A 16,919-nucleotide genomic window follows, 5' to 3' on the forward strand; every position below is an offset into this window, starting at 1 on the left:
ATGGTAATTCTATTTGTAGTTTTTTAAGGAACCTCCATACTGTTCTCCATAGTGGCTGAACCAATTCACATTCCCACCAGCAGTGCAAGAGTGTTCCCTTTTCTCCACACCCTCTCCAGCATTTATTGTTTCTAGATTTTTTGATGATGGCCATTCTGACGGGTGTGAGATGATATCTCATTGTAGTTTTGATTTGCATTTCTCTAATGATTAATGATGTTGAACATTCTTTCATGTGTTTGTTGGCATTCTGTATATCTTCTTTGGAGAAATGTCTATTTAGGTCTTCTGCCCATTCTTGGATTGGGTTGTTTGTTTTTTTGTTATTGAGCTGCATGAGCTGCTTGTAAAGTTTGGAGATTAATCCTTTGTCAGTTGCTTCGTCTGCAAATATTTTCTCCCATTCTGAGGGTTGTCTTTTGGTCTTGATTATGGTTTCCTTTGCTGTGCAAAAGCTTTGAAGTTTCATTAGGTCTCATTTGTTTATTTTTGTTTTTATTTCCATTACTCTAGGAGGTGGGTCAGAAAGGATCTTGCTGTGATTTATGTCATACAGTGTTCTGCCTATGTTTTCCTCTAAGAGTTTGATAGTTTCTGGCCTTACATTTAGGTCTTTAATCCATTTTGAGCTTATTTTTGTGTACGGTGTTAGGGAATGATCTAATCTCATACTTTTACATGTACCTGTCCAGTTTTCCCAGCACCATTTATTGAAGAGGCTGTCCTTTCTCCACTGTACATTCCTGCCACCTTTATCAAAGATAAGGTGTCCATATGTGCATGGGTTTATCTCTGGGCTTTCTATCCTGTTCCATTGATCTATCTTTCTGTTTTTGTGCCAGTACCATACTGTCTTGATTACTGTAGCTTTGTAGTATAGTCTGAAGTCAGGGAGCCTGATTCCTCCAGCTCCTTTTTTCGTTCTCAAGATTGCTTTGGCTATTCGGGGTCTTTTGTGTTTCCATACAAATTGCAAAATTTTTTGTTCTAGTTCTGTGAAAAATGCCAGTGGTAGTTTGATAGGGATTGCATTGAATCTGTAGATTGCTTTGGGTAGTAGAGTCATTTTCACAATGTTGATTCTTCCCATCCAAGAACATGGTATATCTCTCCATCTATTTGTATCATCTTTAATTTCTTTCATCAGTGTCTTATAATTTTCTGCATACAGGTCTTTCATCTCCTTAGGTAGGTTTATTCCTAGATATTTTATTCTTTTTGTTGCAATGGTAAATGGGAGTGTTTTCTTGATTTCACTTTCAGATTTTTCATCATTAGTATATAGGAATGCCAGAGAATTCTGTGCATTAATTTTGTATCCTGCTACTTTACCAAATTCATTGATTAGCTCTAGTAGTTTTCTGGTAGCATCTTTAGGATTCTCTATGTATAGTATCATGTCATCTGCAAACAGTGACAACTTTACTTCTTCTTTTCCGATTTGGATTCCTTTTATTTCCTTTTCTTCTCTGATTGCTATGGCTAAAACTTCCAAAACTATGTTGAATAAGAGTGGTGAGAGTGGGCAACCTTGTCTTGTTCCTGATCTTAGTGGAAATGCTTTCAGTTTTTCACCATTGAGGATGATGTTTGCTGTGGGCTGTCATATATGGCCTTTATTATGTTGAGGAAAGTTCCCTCTATGCCTACTTTCTGGAGGGTTTTTATCATAAATGGGTGTTGAATTTTGTCGAAAGCTTTCTCTGCATCTATTGGGATGATCATATGGTTTTTCTCCTTCAATTTGTTAATATGGTTTATCACATTGATAGATTTGCGTATATTGAAGAATCCTTGCATTCCTGGAATAAACCCCACTTGATCATGGTGTATGATCCTTTTAATGTGCTGTTGGATTCTGTTTGCTAGTATTTTGTTGAGGATTTTTGCATCTATGTTCATCAGTGATATTGGCCTGTAGTTTTCTTTCTTTGTGACATCCTTGTCTGGTTTTGGTATCAAGGTGATGGTGGCCTCGTAGAAGGAATTTGGGAGTGTTCCTCCCTACTGCTCCTTTTAATATAAGAAAACATACTGTGTATAAGAGAACATACTGTGTATAAGAGAACATACTCTGTATAACTCCAAAGGTGCTTATAAAATGGTTCTGTTTATTATCTAATATTTTAAAATACCAAGACTCTGCATTCTCATATATTAACATTGAGCTAAAAAGCTTAGTTTAGAATGTATAATTTAAGTTCTTTATTCTACAGATGAGGAAACTGATAACAATTGATGTGAAATGTATTCACCAAGGTCACAAATTCAAAGAGACATCAAAGTATCATAAGAAAATGCCACCCCATTTGTCAGAGAGGAACTGATGATTCCATTTCAAAACTATAATGAAACTTGATTCAACAAAGTTTAAATAAATATAATTAGCCTCTTAATTATAATTTTAATCAATGAATTATATGTATATATGATAATCATCTGTTCCCAGCACTACTTGTCTGCTTCTCTGTCTCCTGTGACTATTTGCATTTGTTAAATCTGTGAATGTCAGCCACAACTGGAATCATTAACTCGATATTTAATGTGTGTTAACTATCCCAGAAGTACTCATTGTACTGACCGGAGCCACTATTTTAGGTAAAGAATGCTGAAGTAAAGATACCAATGGCAAAAATATAATGTTGTGATACTGAAGAATAGCAACGTTTTTCGTTTTACTAGTTAGAGCCATAGCTTTAGAAGTTTGCTTTAGTGGCTAGTTAGAATCACACTCTTTAATACTCCTATGTTTAATGGTCTGCAAACGTTTCCATATATAGTATCTAATATATGCCTTAGATACTGACAAATCTCTATTCCTGATTTGAAGTAACATTTGAAGTATAAAGAATTGTGACACTCAAAAATATACCAGTGATAAAAGATAACAATACTCTAGTTAAGAGGAGGTGTATGTAGGAGGGATAAGTAGCTTTAATACAAAAGACTTATAAGGAATCCTATGGAATATTTGCAATGTAATTAATCAATCATCCGCCTGTAGAAGCACTTCTAAGCTCTGTTTAACAACATGGAATGTAACAACTTTGAATAATTACCTGCAATCAATGTAAAAAGTCTTTACTGCTTTAAATTTGCATGCCACAAAATAATTCTGTAGTGGCCCACTTTTGTTTCATTGTTAGTAGCCATCAATCAGCAGGTGCAAATTTGTTTCCATATCTTTGCCACTAAATATTGCAAAAGAACTGAAAGTAATTTAAATGAAGTACTGACTTGCCATCTAAAGTCTTTAAGAAATGACATATTTTTCAAAAGACTAGTGGAAGAGTAGCCCAGAAAAGAATTTGAATTTGGAAATGTGGAGGGAAATAGGAGAGTTTAGATTGTTTGAAAATATAGAAGAGAAGTTGACTTCATAGAAAGAAATGGAAAGGGGTGTTAGTTGAAAGAAAGATTTATCAGGCAGTTGTTCAGAAGTGGATTCATTTCCAGTACAGTTCCTTACATACAGATCTTCATTCACTGGTAATTCCTTCTTTCCTGGGAATTTGAACATAGTAGGAACTCATTAATATCTATTAAGTAAATGCACAAAGCACATTGGGTGTATGTCATTAAATGTATTTGTATAGAAATGAAGGCATTGACGTAAATTATATCAGGGTCATCTTGGCAGTGACATCTCTGCTAATTGGATTCTGGGAAACCGTGAGCTTGTACTTCATGTATCTTAAACAGAAGCTAACTGATGCTGTCTTAGACATCTTTCCCATCAAGTTAAAGTATCCATATCAAAGACTAGGATCTTTTGGTAGTGCACAGACTCATTGTGCAGGTTTGGATGAGGGCTTTTGTCTTCTAGAAATGTATAAACACACACACACACACACACACACACACACACTGCATAATATGCAATGGTAGACACAAGACAGGGCACCCACAGTAAAAACTCTTCTTTAGAAAAAGAAGACTGTGGAAACCATAGCAGTCACTGGTCCATACATCAATGGACTCTTACTTGACTGGTATTATGAAAAACTCTGTAGTTGAAAAAGTCCCTTAAATAAAAGCTGGATGTGCTGAGATAATTTCATTGTCATTATTCTGCATGGCTCCAGCTCCTCAATTCTGGCAAGTTCTTTCTTGTCCAGTGTACTCAATGGAGATCTGAAGTGAGTTTTGCAAAGTATACCCTTTGGGCTGCTGCTTGTCAGTGAATAGTTAGAGGCCTGAGAACTGTTTTCCAATCCTGGGCTTTGGGGATAATGTAAACTTACCTGAAAACTTCTGAGGGAATTTTAATCCATTGGTCTCCATAAGTATCATGTTAACATACAGTCAGTCAAAAAGACCAACTTTCTTTTGTAAACATAGATCTCATATCCACTTACTTCTTTGCTGCTTCCTCAAGTCCATATATTCCCCTTCTCTGTTTCTCTCTTTCCATCTCCCCCCATCCCTTTCTTTCTCATTCTTAATTTGACTTTTTACCCCAAAATTTAATCCCTTTGCTCAGTTTAGAATTGTTGATAGGCTTCTATTCCTCAAAGTATTTGCCAGTCTAATTTCCTACTATTTTAAATCCAGAAACAATGAACTTTTCCAACTCTGCAAAAATCGGATTTTCAGGATTCTATATTTCCTTCCATTTACGCTCTCAACTCAACTAATTCTTGATGGAGCTCATCTATTTTGTTTAATATCTTGCTTAACATGGCATGTGATAGCTAACACATGCTAGTGTTTTGGCTTTTTCTACCTTTCTTCACTTGAGCTAGAGACTTATAGGCATCTGGTCTACCTTTCAAATTATTGCAGGCAAGAGCTTTACCAAGCATTTTACCACTGAATTAAATGGATCTTCATTTTTCCAGGCTCCAGTTCACACCTTTTTGTCACTTTCCAATGCCACGTAGTTTATATTTTTGTTAACAAAAGCACCTAACTTCAAGATACTGATTCTTTTATCATATGGCATAGGATATTCTGCAATAAATAATAGACCCAAAATGTGTAATGGCTCAAACAGCCTCAGGTGGAGGTTTCTGGTCTGTAAGATGTTCTCTTTTTACAAAGACTTGTCTTGTTCTGGGTTCACCATCCTCTATGGCCCTGTCGTCATTGTGCCTCGCTGACGGGAACTAGCGTGGAGGCATGGAGGGAACACAAACACACCTCTTCAAAATCTTGGCCTCAAAATGATATACATTACTTCTGTTCATAACCCATTGATTGGAGCTCAGACACACGGCTACACCATACTGCAAAAGACGCTGGGAAATGTAGTCTATGTGGTGTGTTAGGTACAAAAAAAAAAGAACAAAGAAATGTCTGTGACCATCTATGCCTGCCATAGTTTCCTTTGACCATTTCTCCATTCTTAAGGTAACCTGGTCTCTAAAAATAATTTATGTATTAAGCATTTTTTTTCTGTAGGAAGATGAAGAGAGTGAATAATTGATACAAGATGGTTATATGGCCATCTTACAATGCTTTTTATTTTTTACCAGTTGGATAAATTGTAATATCTTTCAAGAAAGGACTCAGTATCTTATATTTTGAGCATTGATAGTGACCTAAAAATAACATGGCAGCATAACAGTGCTGAATAAATGTTTTTCTGTTCATTGTTTAATGCTCCAGAGCAGAGTTCAAGAGTTTTTTCGATATGGCCAGAGAGTAAACATCTTAAGCCTGTCTAGCCACGTAGTCTCTGTCACAACTATGCAAATTTGTTTTAGTGCAAAAGGAGTCATAGACAATAAATAAATGAATAAGTGTGGCTGTGTTCCAAAAAAATTATTTAGAAAAACTGGCAGCAAGCAGGAGTTTGGGCACTGGATGTAATGATCACTTTGCCTTTATCAGTTACTTGATATAAAGCAACTTTCTTAGACCCCCTGAGTTTCTGAATTCCTACATAAAGTGGGAAAATTACAGCCCATAGTTAGTTTTAAATATTATATGTGATAATGTATGAGAGCCACCATCACTGAGACTTGAGCGAATAAGAGGCCCACCCAGTAGACACCTATAATCATCACATCTATTCTTTGTTGAATGTTTATAGATATGAAAGCTAATTTTGAATGTTGTTTTAGCCTTTTAATAGAGTAAGGAACATTGGAGAATTGAAACTGCATTATTTTTCCTTTTAGTTCTCACTATGAGTTTGATAGTGGGTGCTCAATAAATATTTAACTAAGGATTTGAAGACTGGTGTGTCTGTGTTGTCACATACTAATCACAAGAGGCTCCATAACACTGCTGTGGAACAGTGATTCTTTACCTTCTCAATGTTATATTCTTCCCACTATTATATCAAAGAATGAGGATCTCAGCATGATGGAAGTAAAAGAGCACTTTATTCTGAGAAAGATATGGAGATGTTTATAGACATTGTGTTGCTGCATTTATCCTTGATTGTAAACGTTAAGGAGAGGATTACTGGATTACTGCTTTTGTATTGATGGAAACCATTTTTACAGCTCTGGCTTTAAAACAAATAATTCTATTGAGTTTTGAGATGTGTAATGATACAGATGAGAAAAAAGATATTGCCATGGTAACTGTAAAACCTAAAGATAATAATGATTTTTAAATTAAAATGGTATTATTGTTAGGTGGGGCTGGCAGTAGAAATCTGCAATACTGGTTAAAGGACATAACAAATGAGGGATGGTGGATTATTAAGAATTGTTTTGAAAAACTTACAGGCCATTGAGATATGTTCTTGTCCCTCCCTGGTTATTCTTGTAGTTGGTTAAAAATGACTCTATAGAGAACCTGGGAGGAAAAATTCTATACTCCCTCCTAGATCTGAAATTGATGTGAATGGAGTTTTTAACTTGAAGTTAAAAAATTCTTCCCTCTAATGTATGAAAAAAAATTATTGTTACAGTTAATTTTTTCACATGTGATTTAAGTACCAGCATGTTCCAAGACCAGTGGTGGGTAATTGGGACATCAAATAAATGAGATAATCCCTACATATGAGATGCTAAGATACTAATGGAACAAACAAGTAAGCAGGTAAATTTAATACAGTGCTACCAGTTATAGAGGTGGAGACAAGGTATATTATTGAAGCAAAAGAACAAACATTAAGTTCAAATTAAGGATTCAAAGATTGAATTGAAATGAGTCTTGAAGAATAAAGATGACTATATAAAAAACAGACTGTATAAAAAAACAGACTATATAAAAAACAGATGAACAACAAGGTCCTACCGTATAGCACAGAAAACTATATTCAGTATCTTGTTATAAGCCATAATGGAAAAGAATATGAAAAAGAATATATATGTATCTATATATATATGTGTGTGTGTGTGTGTATATATATATATATATATATATATATATATACACATATCTGAATCACTTTGCTGTACACCAGAAACTAACAGAACATTGTAAATCAACTATACTTCAATTAAAAAAAAGAAAAGAGTAAATGAAGAAGTATTCCCCAAACAAATTAGGATGGGAAGAGAATTCTGAGAAGGGAATTCCAGAAAAACATCTAAGGCAAAACCACTGGTGTTGTTTCTTATACGCTGCTTTATTTTTCCTTGAATTTGCACATGCTTTTTCTTTTTCCTTGAATACCTTTGTTCTTATGTCTGGTGAAAATAGTTATTCTTCAAATATCAGCTCAGATGTCTCCTACTTGTGAAACCTTCCCTGCCCTTCACAGGCACATTGAATCAATCTCCCATTTGTTCAGCAAATGCCATTCTCCTGCTCTAAGTCACATCATTCTGCTTGGCAAATATCTCTTCTCTTGCTTATTTTCCTCATTAAACTAGAGGCACCGTAAGGACAAGCAGAATTGTTGGCAAACAATAGATCCTCAAAACTTTACTGGTTAGAAAAATAAATGAATATTTTCTTTATCTATTTTGAATGATAGTCTTTCATGCCTGACTAGATTGTTGACTTCTTAATGGTAGTCATAATATCTAATCATCTAATATCCAGTTTTTACATAATCTAAAAAACTTAACACATTGTTTACATAGGTCAATGAGTATTAACTATAAACATTAGATGGATCAATTTTTGATTTGATTATTTTCATTGTCACATGTCATATCACACTTTTATTCCTTTTCTTCTATGACATTGTTTAAACCATTTGACTATTTGAAAGAAGAAATTTAAAGCAACATTATTAAAACAACATTTTTAAAACCTGATACTTTCTTTTTATATATTGAAGTGACATTGTAGTTAGGCATTTCATATTTGTACATAACTATAACTATATGGCAATCAGGACTAAATTTCATCTCTTGCATTTTTTTCTTGCTTCTATCAAGAAAGTAAATGTTTGAAAGTATTTAAGTGTAGACCAGTAAAGAACATCTTGGAGAGAAAAAGATATATGGAAATCAGCCCAGAAGAACTTGGTATTAAAAATGTGCCATCAGCTACTTAGACTTCTCTAGTCTGAGAATTTACAAATATTCCTGAGCCTACAGCACTTACAAAGCACTCTGTTTATAGGATTTATATAGATCATTTTATTTGTGGGCTAAATATAGAAATTATATTATACCCAATGTTAAAGATTATAGAAAGAGAAGTTAAATGACTTACCTGAGATCATCCAGCTAATAATTGGTGGAATCAGCTTTAGAACCAAGCTCTTCCTAATTTGTTTCTCAGTCTCTGTCAATTGCGTGATAGTGACCACCTGGAAGAAAGGATTACTAGATTCCAAGTAATCTCCTGGAACCTTGTTGATTACTTAAAAGTATCACCTAGAGAAGGAACATGGTATAAAGAGAGGGCAATAGGTAAAAATTCAGAGGGTGAGAGTTACAGCCCTAGAATAGATTTTAGTGATGCTTCTAACCAGATGGAAGTCAATCTCAGTTTCCTCATCTGTAAAATCGAAATGACCGTAACTTCCCTAACCATACCCCCAAATTGCTGTGAAGATCAAAGAGATTTCTAAACAACAAATCATTATCTAATTGTAGATTATTATCAAAAAATTGCACAGTAATAGATGTAAAGAGGACACTACATCCTGTCTTTGTGGTTAGGTACCTGGTATGTCTTTACACAGTAGTGAAGAGATACATGTTCTAACCTTGGCTTGCTACTACTTGACTGTCTTTGAAAAACTCCCATAACCTTTGTCTGTTTCCTCATCTACAATATCAGGATGAACTATATAATCTCTAAAGCCTTTTCTGTGTTGAAGGTCTGTGATTCTAAGCGAATACAACCCTACTTTTTGGCTTAGACCCCCTAATCATCAGCAAAATAAATTGTAGAGACAGCTGGCTAGGGTTAGGTGTACAGTCTCTGGCCACAGAAGAGCATAAAACTAAGGGGACCACACAGACATCAAACAGATGACGGGGCCCTCATTAGCAATGTGCTGAAGCCAGTGATGTCCGGGGACAATTGCAGCTGGCGTTTCCTCCACATTAGGATGTCTGTTCAATTCATTTCTCTGTGCTAGCTCAGTCTGAACTCATCCTCTGCAAACTCAAGAAAGCACTCCTTGTTTAATAATCGGATTTTGGAAAATAATCATTAAGTTTACTCTTTATAGAGCATCCACTATGTGTATAACAGCATGCTATGCAATGGCAAGCATTAAAAAATGAATGCTTCTGATTTGGAAGGAGTCTGCGCTCTGATACCAGAGGGCTTCACGTTCAGGGCCCCATCTGTTGCTTATCGGCTGTATCTCTTCTATATGCCATTATGTTCACTGACTAACACCACAACTGACACAAAGTAGATGCTTATTATGTGTTAACTAAATAGATATCTTTTGGCTGTGTCATTTTTTCTCTAAGTTTCTTCAGATAAAACGGGAATAGTGACACCCAATTTACAGAGGCATTGTGAGGATTAAATGAGATAAGAAAAAAAAGTCCTTTGAATGGTAAAATCACTCAGTAAACATACATTTCCTTCTCTTGCACAAACTCTCCTACCTTTTCTTTTATTCTAGGGTGGGGGAATTATTGAGGACATTTACCAACATGGATGTTGAAGTAAAATCATCTATGTTATAATTAAAGCAAATCAGCCAAAGGAGCAGTTAATTCAGACTGAACAATGAATATGACGAAAAACAAACAAAATCTGTGCAAGTAATTGAAAGCCAGTGAGGTAACCAGTTCAGTCAGAGAGACACACACGTACATAAGCCAGATACCAAACAAGGTGGATGCCCATCTCCCTGTACTGACTGCCTACCACACTGATCAAAAGCTGGTAAGTATGCACACAATTGTAGGGGTTGCACAGAATTGAAGAGTACCCTGGATTAGAATTACAGAGAATGCACTGGAGAAGTATGCAGAGTCACCAAACAGCAGGGATCTTGTTTCTTTGTTTTTTAATAAAAATGGCAAGCATCCCTGAGGCCACCTCAAAGAGAGGATTCAGCCTACCATTTGTCTACTTTTCTTCTTTCTCTTTTACACATGGGCTAGACCCTAGGATATTTGCAAAACAGAGCATTTCAAGAATTCAGCAGTGATTAGGACCTTTCAGACTTCTTCAATGGTGTTCACAAATGGAATTTGGAGTTCAGGAGTCAGGCAACTCAAGTTGAAGCTTTGGTAATGGCATCTGTTATCTCTGAGTGTTCAAATTAGTCAATGATCTTTATCAGTAAAGTGGGCTTGGTAATAATAGTGATTTTGCATGTTAGTTGTTAGAGTCAAGTGAAATATTGTAAATGAAACCACTTTGTAAAGAATAAAATGTCCTTTCATACTAATTATCATTTATTTTTACTTACTGGATTATTAGCTGTTTTATTGCTGGAGACTAGACAGCAGATGTGACTTTTTGCAATATGAGTAACCAATTTCTATTCTGAAAGGTAATTACTTATTAATAATTCTATAGATGCAATTTCTATACGTGGTTACCAAGAAGAATTTTGAGTTTGTGATTTTAAAACACTGAATCTAAAATATGGATACATATTAACCATATGATGATAACAAATTCTTTTGGAGTATTAACTACCTCATTTGATGCTCAAAGCATGACTTGTAGTAGAATCCCATTTTATAGTTGAGGGTATTGAGAAATTAATAAAAGGGCACTGAAAATTTCAGACGTAACTTTCTCTTTCTTTCTTTTTCTCTTTCTTTTACTCTGGGGCAAGAAAACCATCCAGTCACTTTTTATGACATTGCTCATTGCATACAATCCAGAGACAAAATAGCTCTTTCAAGTTTTGTGAAAAAAAGTCATTCAGATTTTTATAATGCTTTCATATAGATATTTTATTTATCTTAAAGTGATTATCCCCATTAATTGGACTCCAGAAAGCACATTACTTTTTTTGTCAGTAGAGTTAAAATGCATATGGCTATTAGTGTTTCATATTTCAAAAAAGAAAGCAATTGTGTTGATAAATCCAACAGAAATTTTTGAAAAAAATATTTCTCTGCAGAGAAATTATTTCTATAGAATACTTTGCACAAAGAAAATACTCCAGTGACAAAAGCCTCCCTTGTTTCTGATATCAATGTCTATATTTTTCTCTCCAGGAGAGAAAGAAAAAAGATTATCAGAAATTGTGATTTCTTTAGTGATTTTGAGAAAAGAGCCTTTTCACCATGTACATTTTGACAGTCTCTGTGAAACCAATTAATGATTAATCGTAACTGCAAGCTATTGATGTTTACAGGGACTAATATATTAGAATAGTAGACTTGGCCATGACAGCTTCATCTATTTCTCAGCATATTGGGTAGCATGGATAGACAACAAGCAAATCAACTGTGTATAATCATGAGACCTAACTTGAAGTTTCTATATGGGATCGACAAAATTACTGGTGTTAAGGACTGTGATTACTTCTTTCCAACCTCATTAACTGAAATAATTTTAGCTCACTGACTTAATCATGAGATTTTCCTAAACCATAATTATATTTTTAAAAATTTTGACGTATTAGTGCATATTCTCATAAGGTAGTGATTACTGCAAAACGTAGTTAGAATTAAGCTTTACAATGCATTTTGAAGTTCAATGGGAGATAGGTTTTATAAAACCTGTCTGCAGTCTCCTGGTCATTTGAATCCTGGAATCTCTGCAGGCTTCTATACATATTTTGAATAAAGCGCAAAACCTACACTCTATACTTTGACCCCTTTTGGATACAAAGAGGAAGGGAATAAATATGTACATGGATTCCGTGTGCCTGTTATTCTACTAAGGCTTTGTTCTTATGTATTCTCATTTTAACCCTCAGTAACCATGTGAAGGGAAAAAAAGGGCCAAGATGCATTGAAAAAATTACTATTTACTAGGATTTATAAAGGAAATATCCTATTCCATTCTTTCATTAATCTTAATGGGCATTGTTCCAATTTTATACATGAAGAAACTAAGTCGCAGAAGTTTAGTGACTTGTGTTGGGTCCCACAGGTTGAAAGTGAATGGTTCAGGGATAGAACCTGGTCTTCTGATGTAAAGTCTCAGGCCTCTCCCTTCACATTGCAGCTGACAGCCTGCCAAAGGCTGCTGCAGATTTAATGCATGTTTGGGCCCTATTTTGAAACCCCTTTAACTCTTCCAGCTGATTTCTTTTGATCCTCTGCCACAGACATGGGCCATGATGAACAAAATTCTATGTTGAGGTGTCAGGTATAGGGAAAAGATTTAGAAGGAATCAGATATCCTGGCTGGGACATACAAGAACAAAGGAAATTTGTTGAAAATTAGGCACTTTAGATGGGTGAGTTCTCAGCAGGAGAAGAACATGAAGGAGTTACCAGATTATCTTCCTATCATTAAATCAAGGTTCTAATGGATAGAAAGAACCACATGTTCCAAAAAAGAATACATCAAATGATAGCTCTGGCACATCTACCGTGTGTCCATAATATGAAAAAGACATGATATCTGCATTAATGAAAGTAATTCTAGCTGCACAAACAGAAAACCTTTAAATTTCCAGTGGCTTGAAACAATCTAAGTTTATTTTTTACTTATCATAGTTTGAAGTATTGCTCCTAGTTAGGTGGCACTCAGGGACCCAAGTGTCTTCCTGGTTCTACTCTCCAGTAGACACTAGGGGCTTTCTCTATTCAGCCAGCAAATAGGGGAAGAGACTATAGCAAAAGCAAACTTGCTTTTTAACTGCGTTGGTTAGAAGTGATGTACCTTGCTTCAATTCATATCATTTTGGCTAGAACTAATCACGGGGTCCTGTCTAGGTACAGGAGGAGGCAGGAAATGTAGCCCTTGATTGAGTAGACACTTGCCTACCATAACTCCACCCTTGAGGGGAGCAAGAATCACTGCATATGGGCTCCCTGTCTCTACCAAAGTTTCTACTTACTATCTGACAGGGCATATTACTGTATATGGAACAAATAGAGAAAGATAAAAAGCAAATAGTCCATTGCCAAAACTAAAAATAGATGGGGTGAAGGTGAGGAAGAAGAATGTGTTAAGGTACTATCGTGAAATATAGACAATGGATGTTCCTGGAGTTCAGGATGTTGTTGGAAGGAGTTAAGGATATTTTCATTTTTCCTTGGATGAGTAAAATCATTAAAATGAGTGGGACTCCAGAATTAGGGGGGAAACAGACATTTATGAAACGTACAGTGATCAAGAAATCCATCAAACACTTTACACATGGCATCAAATTTAACCATCAAAACCATCATGGAAATTTGATATTATTAAGTCTCTTTTTTTAAGAGAAAAAGAATTAGAAACTAAGAGCGATGTAGACACTTGACTGACATGCATAGCTAATAAATGGCAAAGTGTAGGGGGAAAACACATTCTTCCTGTGTGTCCTCTGCACTCAAAATTCTATGACAACACTATTCCACTTCTGACACCAGATGGTTAGGTTTTCCATATATCAAGCAATTCTGTGACAACAGCTGCATGTCCTACAGTTTAATTCAATTTTGACACTATCTACCTGGAGATAGCCTCAGAACCCACAAGCTAAGGGCTCAGTCTCATTAGGCAGCTCCCCACCCCCACTTCAGATGCCTATTGCAAATCCAGGTTGTCACCTTGCTATAGACTGGAGGTTCCAATGACCCCTTCCTTGAGTTCAATTAATTTTCTAGAGCAGCTCACAGAACTTAAGAAAACATTTTACTTTCTAGAGTATTAGTTTATTATGAAAGGACACAACTCAAAAACAGCCAGGTGGAAAATATATATAGAACAGATATGTGGGAAGGGATGCAGAGCTTCCATGCCCAGTTTGGATGTGCTCCCCTCCCCACATCTCCAGGTGTTCACCAACAAGGGAGCTCTCTGAACGCATCATTTTGGGTTTTTATGGAGGATTCATTTCATAGGCATAATTGGTTAAATCATTGGTCCTTGGTGATTGAATTCAATTTCCAGCTCCTCTCTTATCCTGGTTTGGAGGTGGGGGTGGGAGTGGGGAGAGGGAGTAGGACTGAACGTTCCACCCCTCTAATCCCATGATTTGTTCTCCTGGTAAAGGGCCCCCATCCTTAAACGTTTTTCAAAAGTCATTTCATTAACATAAACTCAGTTGTGGTTCATAGGGGTTTGTTATAAATATCAAGACATTTTATGGCTCTTATCACTTAGGAAATTCCAAGGGTTTTAAGAGCTCTGTGCCAGAAACAAGACAAGACCAAATATATATTTCTCATTATAATTCACAATATCTTGCAAACTATATCCCACACCAAGTTCTGTACAGATCCAAATCTCATATACCATGAGCAAATAGAGATGAATTGAAATCTCTTGAAAGGCTCTGTTCCAGATACAATTGCTCTTGATTAACTTTTCACTCCAGTTTCTAGAGTCATGCATATCTCAGCCATAATGGGAGAGGATTAGGGAGCGGGGCTCAGGGGAGGATCTACTTGAATAATACATCATACCATGAGTAAATTTTCTCTGATAATAGCTTAAAATGCAAGTGGTTGTGGAGAGGAGTGACATAGAAAGCACTTGGGAAGAGAGAAAGTCCTGGCAGATATTTAATGCCTACTATATACAAGAAACTCTGGCAGGTACTTACTATACTATTTCTCATTGAACCTTCACGTATCACTGTGCTAATGGTATTAATATCCTCTGTTTTACATACATAAAGAGACAGAGAAATCTAGGTTATACAATCCCTAATGTTACAAAAGAGAGTAACATTTGTGCCTGAATTTGAATTCACATTTGCCTGACATAAACCTTCAGGTATAACATGATGATGTGGTATAAAGAGAAGCTAGATACACAAAAGGGGTGTCTGACTATCGACCCTTCAGATGAACAGAGAGACCATGGGAACAACAGGGAAAAGAGAGCAAGGACATATTATGGTTATTTGGGGTTTTTTTTCCTTTGGTTTTGGTTTCTTTCCAGCTCTGTGGAAGAACACAGAGGACAAAGATGATATTTGCTAAGGAAAAATAGGTATATTGTGGCTAAACTCCAAAAATAATTTTACAGGCTAAGATTTGAGACAAATTTCTAACTAAAATATATTCTGTAGGCATAAAAGCAATGCAAAGTGAAGTACTTGGTTAAAAAACGAAACAAAATAAAATGAATGAATTAGAGAAAGTTAGTTGGATAAGGAGTATGGAATCCTGGATTTAGAGCAATCAGCATGAAAAATAGCTATGGGCTCAGTTGAGTAAGGTACTTAAATAGACTTAAAAAGTAACTGTGAATTTTGACTGCATTAGGAGAATCACAGAGGACTGATGATGGGAGGCATCATCTCTTTGAGGTAGAAGCCTTGTCTCTTATTTTCCACTATACTCACCAGGAGACAGACCCCATCAGAAAGAGAGTTTAAGTGCTCAAAAAAAATTTGTTAAGTGAATGAGTAAATGAATGAATGCCATTTAAATCTGATCATGTGACTTATTGACTCATGGAGTTTTCGTTTCACGGGCCTCTCACCACTGTGGCCTCTCCCGCTGCGGAGCATAGGCTCCAGACGCGCAGGCTCAGCGGCCATGGCTCACGGGCCTAGCTGCTCCACTGCATGTGGGATCTTCCTGGACCAGGGCACGAACCCGTGTCCCCTGCATTGGCAGGTGGGCTCTCAACCACTGCACCACCAGGGAAGCCCTTTGTTTCATTTTAAAGGATCTAAACCAACAGAGGCAAGATTTATTCATGTATGTTACAAATACTTATTGAGCCTCCATAATACATCAAGTACTCTGCTAGATATTGGAGATAAAATAATGCCAAGACAGGGTCTGTTCCTCATGGAGCCAATACTTCGAAATGGATGCAGAGATGGAAAAGTGTCTCTAACTTGTGCCGTATTAGAAAGAGTTGAAGAGAGCACCTTGAGCTGTAGAGAAGTACATTTTAGGATATGTGGGTCCAGAAGATAAATATCTTGAGCTATTTGAAGTGATGCCATGTGGGGAGAAACATCACTCGTTGTAGTTCCAAAAATCATAACTAGGTATTCCAGATAGAGGTTATAGGAAAGCAACATTCTACCTAATATTAACGGAAAACCTTTTAAACAATGATTCCTCTCCAAAATGGAAGCTCTGGCTCCAGAAGTGATGAGTTCCTTTTTACAAATGAATTGGGGAAAGGTAAATATTAATAATTACATAGTTATTACAAAATTAAGTTGTAAAAGTGTCTTGGGCACTTATTTAAATGTTTGTAAAAATTTCAGTTGTTGGTATTAGTATATAGTAGTAAAGGAGACATGGAGAAAGGAAAGTTGGTGGTAGAACAGAAAGCAGCTTGCCATTTAGATCTGTGAAAGAGAGAGATTCACCTAGTTTGCATCTCCATTCTTATCTATTTGCTCAAATTTGGAATAAGAGTATCCATGTTATGTTTTGTCAGTCAGATTACAGATTTGTTCTAAATTCTACACAATTCCTCCTAAATAGTGCATTGGCATCGATTGCCTGAGTAAAGCAAAGCTGTCTTTAGCATTCCCTTCCATTGCA

Source organism: Phocoena sinus, chromosome 8 (assembly GCF_008692025.1).
Source record: "Phocoena sinus isolate mPhoSin1 chromosome 8, mPhoSin1.pri, whole genome shotgun sequence".
NCBI lineage: Eukaryota > Metazoa > Chordata > Mammalia > Artiodactyla > Phocoenidae > Phocoena > Phocoena sinus.